Raw genomic sequence first — 17,223 nt, forward strand, 5'->3', positions numbered from 1 at the left:
GCAATCAGGTCTCCCCGCAGCCTTCTCTTCTCCAGGCTGAACAAGCCCAGCTCTCTCAGCCTGTCCTCATAGGAGAGGTGCTCCAGCCCTCGGATCATTTTTGTAGCCCTCCTTTGGACCTGCTCCAACAGTGCCATGCACTCCTCCACTCCACTCGGGATGGCGAGAGCCCGTCTCCTAAGGACCACTTTTCCGCTCAGCCAGGTGACGGCAGGCCACAGCCATCGCAACACCGCGCAGCGTGCTGGGCTCCAACCAACTGACTAAATCCCACCAGGCCTGGCCTGGCTCTGCCCTCCCTGTTCCCACGGCACGTAAGCCAGCCCACGGACGCACGCTCACCGTACGCCCAGCGTGGATGGCCTACTGCTGAGGCAGACCTGCACCAGGGACTGGGCAGGACTCCTGTCCTCTTCCCACCAGACCCCACCGCTATGCCTCGTTAGACCTTGCGTGTGAAACACTGCAGCTACGCTCCTCGGAGCTGGAAGACCAGGTGAGCACTTTTCATCCCACCCACACTTCAGCACCTGAGCCTGCCAGACTAGGGCAACGGGGAACCCCGGGAGCCCCTTCTTTCCAGGGAGTGGGCAAGGACCACGGCTTCCCCAGCAGCAACTGCCCTCCCAGCCCAAAGCAGGGCTCGGGGAGAGGGGAGGGGGTCACGTGCCCATGGGCTGGGCAGGAGGCACGAGCTCCTCCATCCCAGAGGGCATCAGCAGAGGCAGAAGGAGGAGGACAGGTTTGGGACAAATTTGATATAACCAAGTTTTGTACAAAGGGGGCAGGGCTGGGGGGGGGGGGAGGGGAGTAGAAGTAACTGCCAGGAACTTCAGCAACACAAGCGTTTTTTCAGGTTTGTTCAAATCCTCTTTTTTCTCCCACATACACTTCCAATGGAAAATCAACACCAGGGAGGAAGAAACTATCTGGGAGTTCAGCAAGCATCTCTGGTCTTAGAAAAAAAAAAAAAAAAAAAAAGTCTTTTTTAAAACCCAGCTTTTGTTTTCCTTGTTTCTACTTCTTAGAACGACAACAACAAAAAAATCCAAACATGATTTTCTGTATGTGAAAACATTCAACGAGCAGATCCTTCATGGAAGTAACTGATGAAAACAGTTCAGTTGGATCTACAGCAGAATCTGGCACCCAACATCACACAGAGAGAGGAGGGACACACACACGCCGATCTTTGAGCGTAGCTGTTTGCGTATTTAGGCAAGAATACACAATCTCATTTCACTCCGTGACAACAATATTTTCTTTTAACGACAGGTGAAATTTCTGTGCAGTTGCAAAATGTAACTATTTTTTTCTTGCTAATGTGTAAATTTGCCCTGTATACAAAGACATATATATTTACAGACACACACATACATATATAAACTAACCAAGAGCAAAGACCAGGTGTTCACAGTAACGATACTGTCCAACTATTTTACCTTTGCAACCCATCCTGCTACTATTTCTACTTACTGCTACAGATATCAGCAATTGTTTCCTTGCCTCCTCACCCCTCACGGACACCATGAGAGTTACAGAGAACAAAGTCTCTCGGTAGCACTTTCCTTCTCAGCAGGAAGCTCAAGCATTTGTGATATCCATTTTGATACAAAACCTAAATTAGGCCTCTGGAAATAGGTAATGCATAAAAAGAAGCATTTTTGTGCCACAAGATTATTATTACAGGTTACTGTTAACCCTTGGGAGATGGAGGTGAGTCCTGCAGCTCCCCACTGGGTTGAATATTTGCTAAGAAATCACAGACACTACCTAAGCAGATATTTCAGGTGTACTTCATGATAAAGAGAACGATCCTGTTGACCCATCATATTCTGATAGCTACTTTGACTGCAAAAGCACCACCAGTTAAACAAAAAGGATCAGCACAGCATGCACATGCTATAACCCTCATGCGCTAAGAGAAGATCTAAAAGGGGCTGGAGACAAGGACAACTGTAGAATTACTAATACAGAGATCAAACATAAAAAATCAGTACTGTATTTGGGAACCACCTAAAACATATTCTGCCTCTCAGCTCCCTAAAATTCTCCCCTATTGCAAAGTTTCCACCGAGTCACATATTAGTGGAAAAAAAAAAACAAAACATTGTTCAAAAAGGAAAAAAAAACTGAAACCTTTAAACAACTCGTAGTTTTCAAGTTTGAAATCACTGCAAATGAAAGTATCAGGGCTGGAAATCTGCATGGTTTATTCCAGCTTTACAATTGTGAATCATGAAACGATACAAATCAGAAATCCACTTTTTTTCTTCAGACCCACCATCATCCCTGAAGTTAGAAGAACCAGATCATAACGCAGATTCAGTGCACCACACCACCTTGCACTAACGCTACACCACCTCCCGTTGTGACGCAAGTTGGCCCAGCATTACTCACTGCTGGACTTAACTTCCTTAGCAAAACGAGCCATACCGCAAATTCAATCTGTTATCTGCCCACATGATTTAATTCAAGTTCATCTTATCCTGAGTACTTCTTCCTTCAAACATGCAGACTTCAAAGGGCTATAAACTGTGATCTTAAACGCAAAAGCAACTGCGTGTCAGTAAGTTTTCCCTAACTTGAAACAAACATTTTAGTAAACAATGGTTGCTACTAGTTAAGCCTGAGAAAAACAGAGCCTTGCCATAACCTGACGACAAACTGGAGGTCAGAGCCTCACACACCCTCCCATTCAAATCCCCACACATCGTATACCTGCGGGAATACAAAGCAGAAGCATTCCAATAGTTTTGTGTGCTAGTAAGGCAGACTGAGGTTCAACTAAATAAAAAATTTAACAAGCCTAACACGTTTTAAGCTTTATAGCTCCTTCATTCAAGAAGCCACATATTTAGCAATCACTACGCATCAAAGGGAAGTCCTGTGGAATAGGTATTATTTTGCAGACCAGTCTGACTATCGCACCCATGACCAGAGCACAAACCTTCATATCCCTGCATGGGCAACCATTCCCACAAATGCCCTCCCGTCAGCAGCACAGTTCGCACGAGCTACAGCTCACCACCAAGAACAAGGAGCTTTCCGCTTGGCCTAGAGATTTCCCCACAACTGTGCAGGCACAGGGAAGGAAAGAAGTCAGAAGTCCTAGCTGCTGCTTCTCCACCCCAGCCATTAGGTTTGGCATGGCTTTTCCTAGACAGTCCTCTTTGTTTTAGCTCTTCTGACATCTGCGCATTGCATTTGCCCTGTTGTGCAAGCACGACTATTTCCTAAGAGATAAACAGAGATCACCAAGCTCACAGTGCCGGACACAAACAGAGTTCAGATTCAAGCTGCCCTAGGTAGCCTAGACCCCATCCTTTTCACTTGCTAATGTAAAGGGAACTCTGCAAGATCCGATGGGAAAAGGAAGGAAATCATCCTAATAAAGGAAAGGAGACAAAAAAAATCTCCCTCACTCTCACAAGCATTTTTGTTTAAAACAGCTATTTGACTCATCCCTGCGTACAGACAGCCCCACTTCTTCAGCGATGGAAAAGCAATACAAGCTTTTTGTCATTTGATCCCCCCAAACATTTTGTAATTTAATGTGAGCAGGCTCCTCACTGGGCTCTCAGACAAAAGTTTGCCCACATGCCTTTGAAAGTACGTACCTGATTTTGCCTTTGTCTGCTAAGTTCCTTTTGCAGCTGCATTCCCACGAAAATGTTTCTATACCCCCTTTCCCCTGTCGTTTCTACAGTCTGCTCAGGGGTGGATTCATCGCTGGTTTTTGGCAGTTACATTTCTTCCTCAAGTGATGCTTCTTTTTATTTATTCTGAAGTTTCCGCTGTAGAACAAACAGGAATACCACCTTTCTAAAATTACTACTATCCCACTGTCCTCCAATGTAACATTAACAAGAGGCAATATTCTCCAAAGCTATGAAGCATATACTGCCCTAAATTACATTGCCATGGCTGCCCTGAGCTCGCACATTTTTGAATAGGAAGGCTCCCAGGGATCTCTCGCTCCGTTCTGACTGCATTTACTGCTTTAAAATATTTTTAACCCAGACACTGAAGTGCCAGTCTAGCAGCCCTTCATACTAATCCTAGCCTGGGTGGCTGTTCTTAAGGGAAAGCATTCAAAAATCGTAGCAGTGCATCAACTTCGACCCTTTTCACTTAAAACATGAGACTTTTTTTTTTAAGGGAAAAAAAATTAGATTCCAGAGGGAATCACTGAACTCTGACCTGCTTAAAATTAGTTTTGTTTTAGTGCCTGCGTGGTGACTCAACAGGCCAATTTTCCAGACACTTAAGATTTCTCTGCTCCTGAAGATTCCAGTTCAAGTCCTGGACTCGCTGCCTGGGGTCGGATCAGAACACTTTGTTCCATGGCTTCAAGCAGCGAATTCCCAGATCGCCGTACCCTTGCCAGATGCTGGCATGCTTGGTAATAAGTAGGGCCGTAACCAAGCTAATTATATGGGGTTTTTTTTAAATCTGTGAAGAGTTTTACTTGCAATACATATGTTAGACCGAAAGAATTTCCCTTCAAAATTCAGCAGTCGAGAAATGTTTATATGGCTCTGATAAACATTTCATGATAAGCTGGATTCTTTCGGGGGGGAGGGGGAAGATGTGCACTTTGGTCTTAACAGTGCAGCAAATAATTCTCAGATAGGGTCTGGCTGAGTGTATCCGCCTCACTGGGAGTAACTGATTTGATTTTTTTTTAATCTGTCACAGGCATTACGAACACTAAATGAGTCACCATCAACTCCGATGCTGAAAAAAATAGCATCACAATGCTTCATTTGCTCTTCAACAAGACTTCAAGTGTAGTGCCTGGTATCAAAAAGCCTCGTCAGTCAACAAATTAAAAAATCCCAGGAAATGAAACCCCAACGCAGTCTCGGACCACATTATTTCCTGCAGCAGGCTAACACTGTCCAGCAAAGTAAAGCTCATCTAGGAGCAACAATTTTCCTCAATCTCAACAGAATTCTTCTGCTTAATCGTATCATTAATGCTCTTGCATGTATTTCAAATCTTTCATCAAAGGATCTCAAACGATTTAACAAACAGCCTCAGAAATCTCCTCCAACGTGAGACAGTACTATTACCTCCATTTATAGGTAGTGAGGAATTAAAGCAAAAAAGATGCTAAGAAACTTTGGCCACAAAGCAATAAAGAGCCAGACCCAGAAACAGAACCTAGGTGCCGGTCCATATTAAATGGCATCTGTTACATTTCCATCCCTGTTTCACAGTGATTATGGAAAGAAAAGCTTTGCCAACGTCTGTAATCACTTATTTGACAGCTGCTAACCCAACGAACATGGAGGCAATTTATACACAGTGCCCTAATCTTCCTGAATCTGATCATGTAGGAACACAGCACTGGTACTTGTTCCAATACAGTTCTGGGGGTTTCTTAGAAAGAATGTAGCTTTCTTCCTTTTTCAGAAAGAAAACGAGCCACTAAAAGACAGAGTTTTAACACGCAGTCATCAATATGCTGTTCTTACAAATACAAAAAAATGTAAAACAGTAATAACACAAACAATGATGCACACTGTTCTGTGTCAACAAAATGACTCTGTCTTCTGCCCAGAGAGCCCTCCTTCAAACCACACAAGAAGCCTCCCAAGACAGACAGGCCTGGCCTTGCACCCTAAGAGACACCAGTCGGGACAACCAAAGGGAAAGGAAATTCCGTGACAACAGAAAATGACACCACTTTACGAGCATCCTCCACGTATTTAACCTCCGGATCTGCATGCCTCTGGTGATCACAGTTGCCACGGGACCTTGAAAATATCCAGCTAGGTAAAAGCTGTGAGCCTGCTTCACTAGAAGCCAACCTGCTGAGCCATATTAAACAGCAGTGTCTAATGTCAGGAACTAACCAGTACATGGTGGCCCATGGTAGATGGCTGACAGCGTGGTTCCTCTGGCTGAGAAAACCTACCGCAGAACCACCAGCGCATCTCCACCACTGGGCCTGAACATAAGCACGCTATTACGAATTACCGCCGTGCCTTCTCAGAGGAGAACTGTCACCAGACTGAAGCAATGTGAGCTAACTAGGTTATTCATCACCTGCAAGGAATTCTGCTGCTCAGAGCTTTTTGGATACAATGGTGAAGGTACGGGCGGCTTTCTTCACCGCCTACGCAGCCCGGGCTCAACTCTGCAAAACAAATTTGAGCCGCAGTCAGACTCGATGTCAGACTTTTGCCAGCTGAGCTCCCTCTCACTCCCTCAGTTTCAGGTCATCTGAATACCTTGACAACCTGTGAGGATAAATCAAGCACAGAAGGTGTTTCAGAACTCAACATACACGTCAGGTGTTTCTATAAAACCTACACGAAGTCATATCAGAGTATCCCAAATTTCAAATCCTTAACAAATGTATCACACGTTTTGAAAATGGTGGGCGGTGACTTAAAATGCAGCCGCACTGGTTATAAAAAAATAAAAGGAGGTGGAGTAAATCTGGGAGGAGAGTGGGAAAGAATGCACGTGGTGGCATTTACTCCTCTGAAGGACAGATCAGCTGCGTGAAGATTCCCCTCACTGGCATCTACCCCTTGAGTAGGTCTAATCTTAAAGCCTGTTAAGCAACATGTTAATACCGGAAATCACTGATCTCTTGATCTTCAGGCCAGAAAGGACTGTCAGGCTTCCTGCCTGCCACAAGAACCTCACCCAGCAACTCCCACAACGTGCCTGTCACTTCTGGCATAGCACATCTCGATGGCCAAGGCCTGCGCACAGCCCCTGCTGGGATGGTGGCCCTGGTCCTCATCCTGTGTCGGGAGCATCTGTAACGGAATGCATCTTCCCTTCCAGCCTGGCCATCTTCTCTCAGCCACTCCAGCTCACGACTGACGTGCCAGCAGCCCGGTGAAGAGACCCAGGGCCACAAACCATTCCCACAGACAACACCTGGGTCTGTCGCAAGGCTCATCACACCGCGCGTTACGGGAAAACTGTTCCTGTTACCGATCATTTTTGAAGAAATTATTTACACTGGCTTTTTGATCTCTCCCAGCACTAGCAAAAATTAAGCTCAATTTCAGCAAAGGGCTGACAGCATTTGTCAAATTTTAAGTGCTGAAGGAGGCCCACTGGCTTCAGTGGGACTAAAGCGCTTAGAGTCAGGCACATTCGTAACCACGTCTGGGCCAAAATCCCTGCACAGCCGTTCGAAACGCATCCAAGGCTTGCGCTTTGCTTCTGGAAACTTCATTCTCACTTTACATATAGTCAAAACCTGACAAGAGCTCACTGTCGGATTATGCAGGAAATCTGCAAGTTTCACCAAGGTGTGATCTTCTGCTTTTTCACACATTATTGTATCATGCCGCGCCAGAACACTAACGTATGCACGGCTCTAAAATAGCTTGCATTATTACAGCCCCGCACGGAGAACGGCACGGAAAAGCCAGCATGCAGACCTCCAGAGATTTGCCCCTCAGCCACTTGCAGACTGATCAGGGGTCACACCTCCTTTCTTATCAAGGGGAAAAAAAAATTTTAAGAAAAATAAGAAACAAAACAAACCAAAACCAAAACCTTTTTCCCTGTTTCTCTCTCTTAAATGAAACTGTCGATTGTCAGATTTGTCTTTGGTCACGTCGGGGTGGGAGAATGGGATTTAATAACATTTAACTGACTTGCTATCAAGAAGGAAAGATATTTTTCTTCTCTCAAATTTGAAACCGACACTTTTTTTTTTCCTTCTTCTGTTGGCCTACTTTCTTTTAAGTTGCTTTTCAATTATTTATGAAAATGCAATAATGCATTACTTTGCTGTGCAAATGTTTAGAAGAAGGAGATAGTGTCTTTCAAGTGAAAAAAACCCGTACATGGTTATATAGGGACTTCTTTAAAAGCACGTTGCAGGTGACACTTTAGAAAAAACAATATACTTTCACTTGCCCACGCACATATATCCCCATTTTTTTAAAACTGTGTGTTTAAGTCAATAAAAAGGAGTCCTCAGCTCCACAGAAACACCCCACTCATTGCTCTCCAAAGCTGGAGGTATAACAAACAAACCAAAGCTCGGCATGGGAAACTGTGCAAGGGGCTGAATCCAAACCTATTAAGACACTGAAACAACTCCACACTTCCTGAACAGCAAAAAGAAGCAAAATCTTGTCCCACTAAATGAAGAAAATTAATAGCAAAACTCACGTTGTTTCACCCAGGTTTTTTGAAAGGGTTTTTTTTGTTTTTGTTTTTTTTTTTGAAACAGCTGGTTTTTGGAAACAGCTGTGTCCCCGAGCCCAGCAAACACCAGCAAACACTCACTGCTGAACTCCTTTCCACAATTTTGCAGATCCCACGTGGAGGCGCGCTCAAGTGGCTGTAGCTTCCAAAGCTCACCCCCTCGGGGTTTCAGCATCAACAGACCAAAACAAATAGCAAAGCCTGCCCTAACGGCAGCGGGTACCAAACCAGGCCCGTAACGCTCACCTCCCGTGCCCGAAGCTCCACTCACATACGGGCAACTTTGGTCTCACGAGATGAGTCACCCCTACCGCAGGCAATGGTGAGACGGAAGGTCTTTCTCTGCAGTACTTTCTGCAGGAGCCTCCCTCTCTCTGTTGACAGAGGGAGCCATGAAAGATCAGCTTCACTAGGTTCAAGCTACCCTTCGTACGCAAACTGTACACAAAGATCCTACGCATACACACATTTTTGATCTAGTATATCAAACCAGGAAAAAAGACCAGAAAGCATCATGAAATGAACACCGGTGTACTTCAAAGCAACGTAGCACAAACTGAAATATAATCAGAGAAAGACGACGCACCAAAATAAACCAAAAGCTGCCCAGAGAGGTTGTGGCACCTCCGTACATGAAGGATTTAAAGCCTCAACTAGACAAAACCACGGCTGACCCCATCTGCTCCTCGCACCGGTCCTGCCCCGGGCAGGTGGCCTCGCCAGATGACCACCTGAGGTCCAACCTCACCAACACCCCCGGCGCTGTGAAAGAAAACAAAACTGTACAGGGACTTAGAGAAGCCTGCTATCAACCGTTTTAAATGCCTTCAATATCATTCGTTAGAAATGGAATCCACGTAAATTCTGAGGTCCCTGCAGCTCCCGAAGACACCTCTCACACACGCTTGTCACAGTCCCTGCAGGCTTTCAAAACAGACAAGTAATGTTTAACACCGCAGGGAACTTAGGAAACCAACCTCTTTTTACTTTTTTCCCTTCACTAGAGTGACTTAGGTGCCTAAACCACCCTGAAGATCAACAGTGCACTGTCTGTGCTACCTTCAGAAACGGGACTTCAGCTGCACTGAAATCTCACTTTTCTAACTGAACACTGCACTGCTGCAAACACTCGCGTTTTGCTGAATTCAAATCAACTAAGCCACATTCCTAAATTTAACTGTGCACCCAAATATTGTTCCTAATCGGAGCCATAAACCACACCTCTGCAACTCATGTGCCATATCCTGAGTTACAGACAGACAGTGAAGACACAGAAAGATTTCTAAGCACCTTAGGCTTAGAAGAGGCAAAATTCATGGTGTTGAGATAAAAATAATTAGATAAAGTTGTATGGTTATACAAGTAAATATTTCCCTTCTTCTCATACATAAAAACATAGAATTTAAAACTAAGCAAAGCAAGAAGAAAAATCTTCCATTCTTAAAACTTTACACTATTGTGCACCAGCATTTTTCGTCCACGTAGCCTCTTACCGCTACTTCTTTACACTGTATCTGTGTGCGTTGCAGAGGTGCTTGGGTACAGAACTGCTGCTGCTGTTCATGCTGCTGTACCCACACCTTTACCTCATATACCTTTAAGGATTAGAATCTCCTGGTTTCTCCACTCTCTACCCCATTTTGTCTTGTTACTTCTCACTAGGAGCCACTTTCTGTACCAACGCAATGCATTAGTTATTAGAGGAACAGTGGGACATGTAGCAAAAGGTGCAAGACTCCATGTAGCTCCCCTCCCCCATTATTTCTCATAAAAACGCACATATTGCTATCATTCAAAGATAACATCTTCTATAAAGCGAGATATTGGTCCAGTGGCATTTTGGGGGAGGAGGTAAGCATCCACATAAAGTTCCCAAGCACACTTTTTAAAGATGTTAGCAACCTACTACACGCGTACTCACAGAACCGCATCCGCCAGCCTTTCACGGAGCAGGCCCCGAATGGGTGCAGACCTGACTGCCCTCCTCAGCCCGGGGGGGGCTGCCCGCAGAACCGAACACCCCCCACCTCGCACCACACACATGTGCACGGTGCTGCTTTCCTCTGCGGCGCTTTCCTGGCAGGGAGAGGCCTTCAGTTTCCAGAACTGTCAGTTGCCTTTCAGAAGCACTACATTCACGCATGCATATTTGTACATATTCATCAGCATTTACTCATTTGTAATCTCTCGTGAGAATTACTATTATTCCTCTACAGTTGCAAAACTTCCATAATCTCATGCAAACCACTACTCACCTACGGCATCCCTGTTTATGGGAATGCCTCATTATATGTAATTTCAGGTTTCAAATGGAAACTGTTTGAGAGAAGTGACAAGTACTTCAGTATTTCTGCTCCAGCGCTGTCTTTTCTGGCTATCGGCAGGAGGCACGAAACCGATCTCAGCAACAAGTTTCAGCGAGAACTAAAAAACTCAGCCTGCGTGTGCGCGTACTGACCGAGTATCTACACGTGACTTGCAAACCTGAACTAATTAATTGTTCTACATCTGTTAATCTCAGCCATAACGCACTTAATGTACCATGGTGCCACTTAACAAACTCGCTTTCCCAGGAATTGGAACGAATCATTTCGTTTTTTCAGAATCAGACTGTCCTGTTTCCAGCAGCCGCGTGCATATAATTATAAATATAAAATCAATCTGAAACACAGCAAAGAGCACAGTATCTCCTACTAAACCCACTCCTCTTCCAGATTCGAATTCGTACGGCAGAATACTGCATTTGCACTTTTACTTTTCTGTGACTGCATATGCTTCTTATGTATTTTGCATATCCTTTGTAGCAGATGCATTCAATTATTAAACGGAAGGGTAATTGACATCTATATTGCATTCCCTGTTGTTATTTATGCATTTGCCTATATTCTGGCATGAGAAGCATGATCTTTAATACCATGGCATAAAAAGTAGCCTCAATTCAGCAAAAACAGTTGTGTGTTAGCGGATGCTCCCGGACGGACAGCACACGAATTGCCACAATGGCTGCCTTTGCCCGGGAACCTCAATTTTCCCCCCCGCGGGGCTCCTTCCAGAGTCAGTGGCAAAGGACAGACACCACCCGGGTGTGATGTGGTGGATGAATCACCGTTGCAGAACAGGTATTTTCTCTGTGTTTAAGAACTCTTTAATGCAGAAGTCAGTATCTGCCTTTAATGCGGTCTGCTCCGAAATCACTTGAAAACCATTCATTTTCTAATTTTCTCCTCTTCTCTAATGGTTTCTGAATTTTTCTCAATAGAAACCTGGTCCATTAGGACTAATCTCCCACTACTAGGTCGGTTGTGACATTAAAATGGTGTTCTCAGCTAAGAACAGCAGCTCTTCCGTTCACTGACCAAAGGTACTGACTTAGCCACATAAGCCACATAACAGGTATTTTGCTTTCTTTTTAAAATGGACTGTAAAATTAACTTTCAAATCCTTATTAAGTAAATGTTTAATTGGCTAGCTAAGGATTACAGCTCCATCCCCCATTACATTACATCCCTTTTCATTACACTGAAAGTCTACTCATACACAAGGATCTTATAGCAGTGTAAAAGGTAGACTCCATAATTCTAGTTTAGAAATTGAACCAGTTTAATTAAACGTGTCTTTAGACTGACTGCTACAAAACATAGCATGGCACTCAGTCGAATTTAAACCCGTTGTATTCGCATACCCTCTACAGAAACTGAAGATACTGCAAACCATATTTACATCTGCTTCAGAGCCAGCTCAATGCTTCTGAGCAGGGCAAGCTCAACTGAATTTTGTCCGTTCTCCTCAAAAACGCGGGCAGAGCAACTTCTCAGAGCATGAGGAGCCCTTCTTGCCCAGCTATGAGCGAGCAACTTCACCCTGTCCCACCAGCTCTTTGCTGTCCTAGCCAATCTTCTACCCTGCCTAAGCAAAAAGCCAGTGCTGAAAATCTGCTTTTAAATTCAATACGTTCAAATCACTGCCACTAAGAGCAAGACCTTAAAGATGATCTCACTAATACTCTAGTATACCTCAAGCATCTCCCTAGGCTTCGACTAGCCCTATGTAGCACATCTAAGCCCCCTGAATAAGACATTGGCTTTCCCAAGACCCTTTACACTCACTTCAAGTAAAACCCAGACCACCCTGACAGGGACCAGGAGACTATAAAGCAAATCACTCCTCTACGGGATGTGGTTTCATTTGGATGGCGTTCTGTAAATCCTGTCCTCCTTGCAGGAGGTGCAAAATGTCATCAAATTGCAGAGGCCAGTTGAGCCTACTCGGTTGCTCTCAGGACATGTTTGTGTTCAGTGTCCTTTATCAGACTAGTGCAGTATTAACACAGTGCAGACTTCCCCCGGTATTTTAACTATAACCATTCAAAGGATCAAATACTCAGACATAAACATATAATTTAAATAGTGTGAGATTTTTTTTCTTGAAGAGATTTTGCAGTAGTGAAAAATACTATCCCTATAAAATAATTTGGACCTGCAATTTTCAAGCAATTTATTTCCTTGAAATACAGGTAAATGCTCTTTCTTTAAACAATAATCACAGAATACACTTTAGCTTTGTCACCAATATTTCTTTTTATTTAAAAGAACAACAGGAAATGGGGGGGGAGGAAACTTCTTTTAAAGGACAATTCACTGAAGGGTCTTTTAGCTGGCAATTGTCAGCACTGCTCAGGGCCAATGGATCAAATTTAACTCTAAAAAGTGCTGATGGTTGTATGAGTCATCACAGTAGGAGCTGGCGCTCTGGGCCACTCAAGTTCAATTTTTGGTGTTACCACGGGGTGTAGGAACTGGGATCTTGGTGAGCACAGATTTGCTCTGTATTTGATGCACTGGGTAAAGTGGCATACTTAAAATCACCAGCCTCCCAAGCAGCTAGTAAGCCAGCAGGAGGTTAGTAGGAAGAGAAAGTAATTGTCCTTTGTGCCTCTCAAAATAGCCAATATTAAATGATCCCCTTATGTATTACCTGAGCTTAAATCTACCCTTGCAGCTCAAAGGAAAAGAGAGATGCTGGAGAAGACAGAAAATAAAGCTATCGGGTGTTAGAGACCCTCCTCAAGCTGCCATGAAGCATATGGTCTCCTCACCTAGAGAACGTGTGCAGCTACAAAAGATGTGTGCTCTGCAAGCAACAAAAACTTCTTCAGACAATGTGCCTTATGTATAAAGAACGTACCGTGCATGTGCCTGTGCGTGTTCACCGCGTTCTTGAAGAGGCCGGAGACATGGGGAAAGGTACGGCGAGAACGATCACCTCACACTTACCTAGGGCGTCCATCAGCGGAGCAAACAGCACATGAACCATACACAACTCATCAGAAACCTGCTGTACCTGCAGCCTCCCCTCTCCACACAACGCCCAAAGCAGGCGCAACGGCAGCGTAACTAACAGTAGGATGTGAATCTGATGTCTTGGTCTTGACCTGAAGATTCTTGCCTGTTACTAAGTTTCACAAAAGGAAACAGACCTGGCTTCAAATCGCCCTAGTCCTACTGTTCGGTCACAAATCCGAAAGGAAATTCTCCTACCAGGGTCTGAGCACACCACGAAAAAAGAACGAAAACTCCCCAAAGCCCCCAACACTCCAGTGCCACCAAAGAGGAGCTCATTCTCGTTTCAGGTTTCAACTCACACGCCGCCTAAACCAAATTTGGATCTGAACTTGACTACATAACAATGTATCATGAGTGACGAATTGGACAATCTCGAATCACAGAATCACAGAATGGTCGGGGTTGGAAGGGACCTCTGTGGGGTCATCCAGTCCAACCCCCCTGCCGAAGCAGGGTCACCTAGAGCAGGCTGCACAGGACCATGTCCACATGGGTCTTGAATATGAAGCAAAAGAGAATTTAAGCAAAACTGATTCTAACAAAATGACTTTACAGTACAGGAGACTTTAAAGCTTTAGAAGGGTCACTCCCAGGGCGTAAGGCCCGGTTGCCCACTTCCTCACCAGCAACACTCCCACTGCCTTCAGCGGGAGCACGGCTCTGCTCGTTCAGAGGACGCACAAGGATCCTGATGTAGAAAACAGGAAAAAGAACTTCTTTGCTAATAGGAAAAAAATCCTTATAATAATACTAATCTATTTATAATGGTCAAAAAATATGACAGCTTACAACAGCGTCACAGCAGTGCTTTGGCAATATTTTAGCATACTGTTGTATTTTTAGCAGGACTGATCATTTACGTTCTCCTAAATGCCGGAATTCTTATTTTTCGACAAACGTCTATTTTTTGGTGCACCCATATGCCAACATCGCAGTGTTTTATATCAGGGTAAGTACGAACCGCAGGCAGAAACAAAGCTCCTGCACATACGTCGCATTACAGCAGCAGCGTCAGAGATGCCAAGTCTCCATCTCCTCCCATGCTTTATGCAGCAAGAGTTCGCTACGCCACTCACAAACCTTCTTGGAACGCAGCGGTACGTTTTTACGACAAGTAACAGAAAGCTGCTGTTTCTTCATCCTGAACACTGAGGAACCATCCCACTGTAAACAATACATCTGACGGTTTAACGATATTGCTCAACCTAACTGGTTTTGGCAAGTAGCACGTGAGATAAAGGTGCAGAAAGATGTATGTTTAAGCACTTTTATATTTTCTCAGCACAGAGAGCTCAGAAGCTACCTTACCATTTCAAGACTCATTAGCAAGCTACCTGCATATTTAAGCAAAAAACAGGGAGCTCTCTGTTACCTGTCACCTGGTGCTACGGGATCAGGACAAGAGCATGACCACAGTCCCTAAGAACCTCTGCGGCCGGAGCTCCAACATGTATAGACAAAACTCACAAGCTTTTATTTTCTTTCTAAAATGCCTGTATTAGCTTCCATCGCTGATGAGAACTTGCACTAGGCTAAACTAAATACGTGTGCACCCACATGTTAACTGAATTAACTCAAAACAGTCAATACATCTCAAACGTCCATCTGTTTACATAAGGCACTTGCAGCTTTCGAGTCTTCTACTCCTCACAGCGTAACTCTCAGCCAAACCAGCTAAAGTTCAACCAGCAAGCTCTGCTGCAAGGTTCCCATGCAGAACGGCCATGTGTTTATCGGGTTCTCGTGTTCAAATCATGTCAGATCAGACATGCTATCCATTCGCAAAATACAACACAGCGATGCCAGCCTTTCCCTCTTCAGCTGGAGAAGCCTCGTAAAACAAAGCTGGCTATAACCTTGCCAGATACTATAGCTAAATAAATAATAAAAAAAAAGATACCCCCTATTGCAGTCCTAGTGTAATAGCTGTAAATAGCGTATTTTGCAGGATGAAGAAATCGTTTCTGAGGCAATAATGTATTTCCCATTTCTGGGAAGGATGAAGAGGACATAAAAATAGTAGCAGATACAAGTAGGTGTTCTCAGGTAAGTTTCAGGCGATAAAACACTTTGATGAAGAACTTTGTACTAGCCCCTCACGTATAAGAAGTTGCTTTTTTAACCTGGGTGGTTCACTTCAGCGAGGCTGCAGACAGCTCGCTGTATTTAAACCAGGAGGAGAAAAGCCAAGACACGTTATCTTACAGTTCCACAGCTGGAATCAAACTTCCTTTTTTAATCTGAACTGAAGTCAATATTCCATTCTTTGACAGAGACAGAGCAAAACACATCTCTATTAAAAAGAAACAAAACCAAAAACCCATTTCCTCTCTAATTTTAGGCTACGGGGGGCTTTCCTTCTGCACGAGTGCAGCAGCAGCGACGGTACCAAAGGCTACCTGTGCCAGCCAGCGCTGCCGGCCTCCCGGAGCAAACCGCCTTCAGCAGCCACCGTCCCGGACGCCCCGACCGCGCTGGTGATGTCGACGATGGCGACGACGAACGCCTACAAATCTCCCACGTGCCTATTTCGTTGGCCTGCTGGTTTATTTTTAAAATCAAAAATAAAAAAAAAAAAAGAAAAAAGAAAAAAAAAAAAAAGCTAGAGGCCATTATTGACGAGCAGTGAGAAAACAAATCGCTCCCAGACCTCCTCCCCTCGCCGGTCCCCGCACTGCTTCGCCAAAGCCCCACAGCCCGCTGCCGGCTCTGCCCCCGCCGCTCCCGTTCCCCGGCACCGCGGCCGGGCTGCCACAAAGTCCCGCAACTTTTCCGAGGCGGCGGAGCTCGCTCCCGCACCCGGTGCCCGGGCCAGCCCGACCGGGGGGGGGCGGCGGGGACAAGAGCGGCCGCGCTCCGCACCCTGACCGGGACATCGTGGTGTGTGTGTCCCCGTGTGTCCCTGTGTCCCCCCCCCTCCCCCCGACCCGTTTTCCGCTTAAGGGGCGAAAGCGGCCGTTGCCCCGCAGAGATCCGTGCACAACCTGGTCCCGCTGCCCCCCCCCCCCCGCCCCGGTGCCCCCTGCGCCCCGCCCCCGCCCGCCCCCCCGGCAGCGCCGCCGCCCGGCACTCACGCGCGGACGGACGGACGGACGGACCGAGAGGCAATTACAGTAATTTAACGCTTCGTGTCCGCCGGGATCCCGCGGGCTGAGCCATGCCCGGGCAGGGCGCGGAGCAGCGGCTCCCCCGCCACGCGAGCGCGGGCACCGCGGCCGGCCCGCCCCCGGCCCCGGCGGGAGGAGGAGGAGGAGGAGGAGGAGGAGGATGAAGGGAGGGTGAGGGGGAAGGCGTGACAAGTTGTGCCAAACTTCGAGAGGTGTGCAAGCTCCTGGCAGCGCTGACAGCCCGACCCCGCCGCCCGCCCCCGCGCTGCCCCCCGCAGCTGCCCGCAGCGGGGGGAGAAAGTTAGAGCGGCGGCGGCCGCGCCCGCACCTACCCGCTGCCTGTCACCTCTCCTCCGGGCGCGGGGTGCTCAGCCAGACAGCGGCGGGGCGGGGGCAGCGGCAGAGGTGCGGGGAGGGACCCGGGAGACGGGTGCTTGGCGAGCTCTTCCTTTCTCTCCCCCCTCCTTCCCCCCCCCCCCCCCCCTTCCCCCTCTGTCTCTCAAGGACGAGGTGAAATCCCTTGGCTGGTCATGAGGCGGCTGCGGAGACAAACAAAAGGCAAAGAAAAAATAAAAAAT

General features: G+C 46.1%; 1 protein-coding gene across 11 annotated transcripts in view; it reads right to left on the reverse strand.

Annotated features, from left to right (window-relative positions):
• SOX5 (SRY-box transcription factor 5) overlaps window positions 1-17,088 on the reverse strand; it is a 649,868-nt gene extending 632,780 nt beyond the window's left edge. For 8 of the 11 annotated variants that reach the window (XM_075439927.1, XM_075439963.1, XM_075439996.1 and 5 more), the window contains exons 1-2: window positions 16,978-17,088; window positions 15,938-16,079 (exon numbers count right to left, since the gene is read on the reverse strand). The gene's annotated coding sequence lies outside the window, so the exon portion shown is untranslated. Of the gene's footprint in view, window positions 1-15,937; window positions 16,080-16,612; window positions 16,718-16,977 lie in introns of those variants that run through there. The other 3 variants (XM_075439932.1, XM_075439940.1, XM_075439949.1) reach the window with 3 other exon arrangements.
• Window positions 17,089-17,223: the final 135 nt, after the last annotated feature.

Source organism: Opisthocomus hoazin, chromosome 1, assembly GCF_030867145.1.
Source record: "Opisthocomus hoazin isolate bOpiHoa1 chromosome 1, bOpiHoa1.hap1, whole genome shotgun sequence".
Classification (NCBI taxonomy): Eukaryota; Metazoa; Chordata; class Aves; order Opisthocomiformes; family Opisthocomidae; genus Opisthocomus; species Opisthocomus hoazin.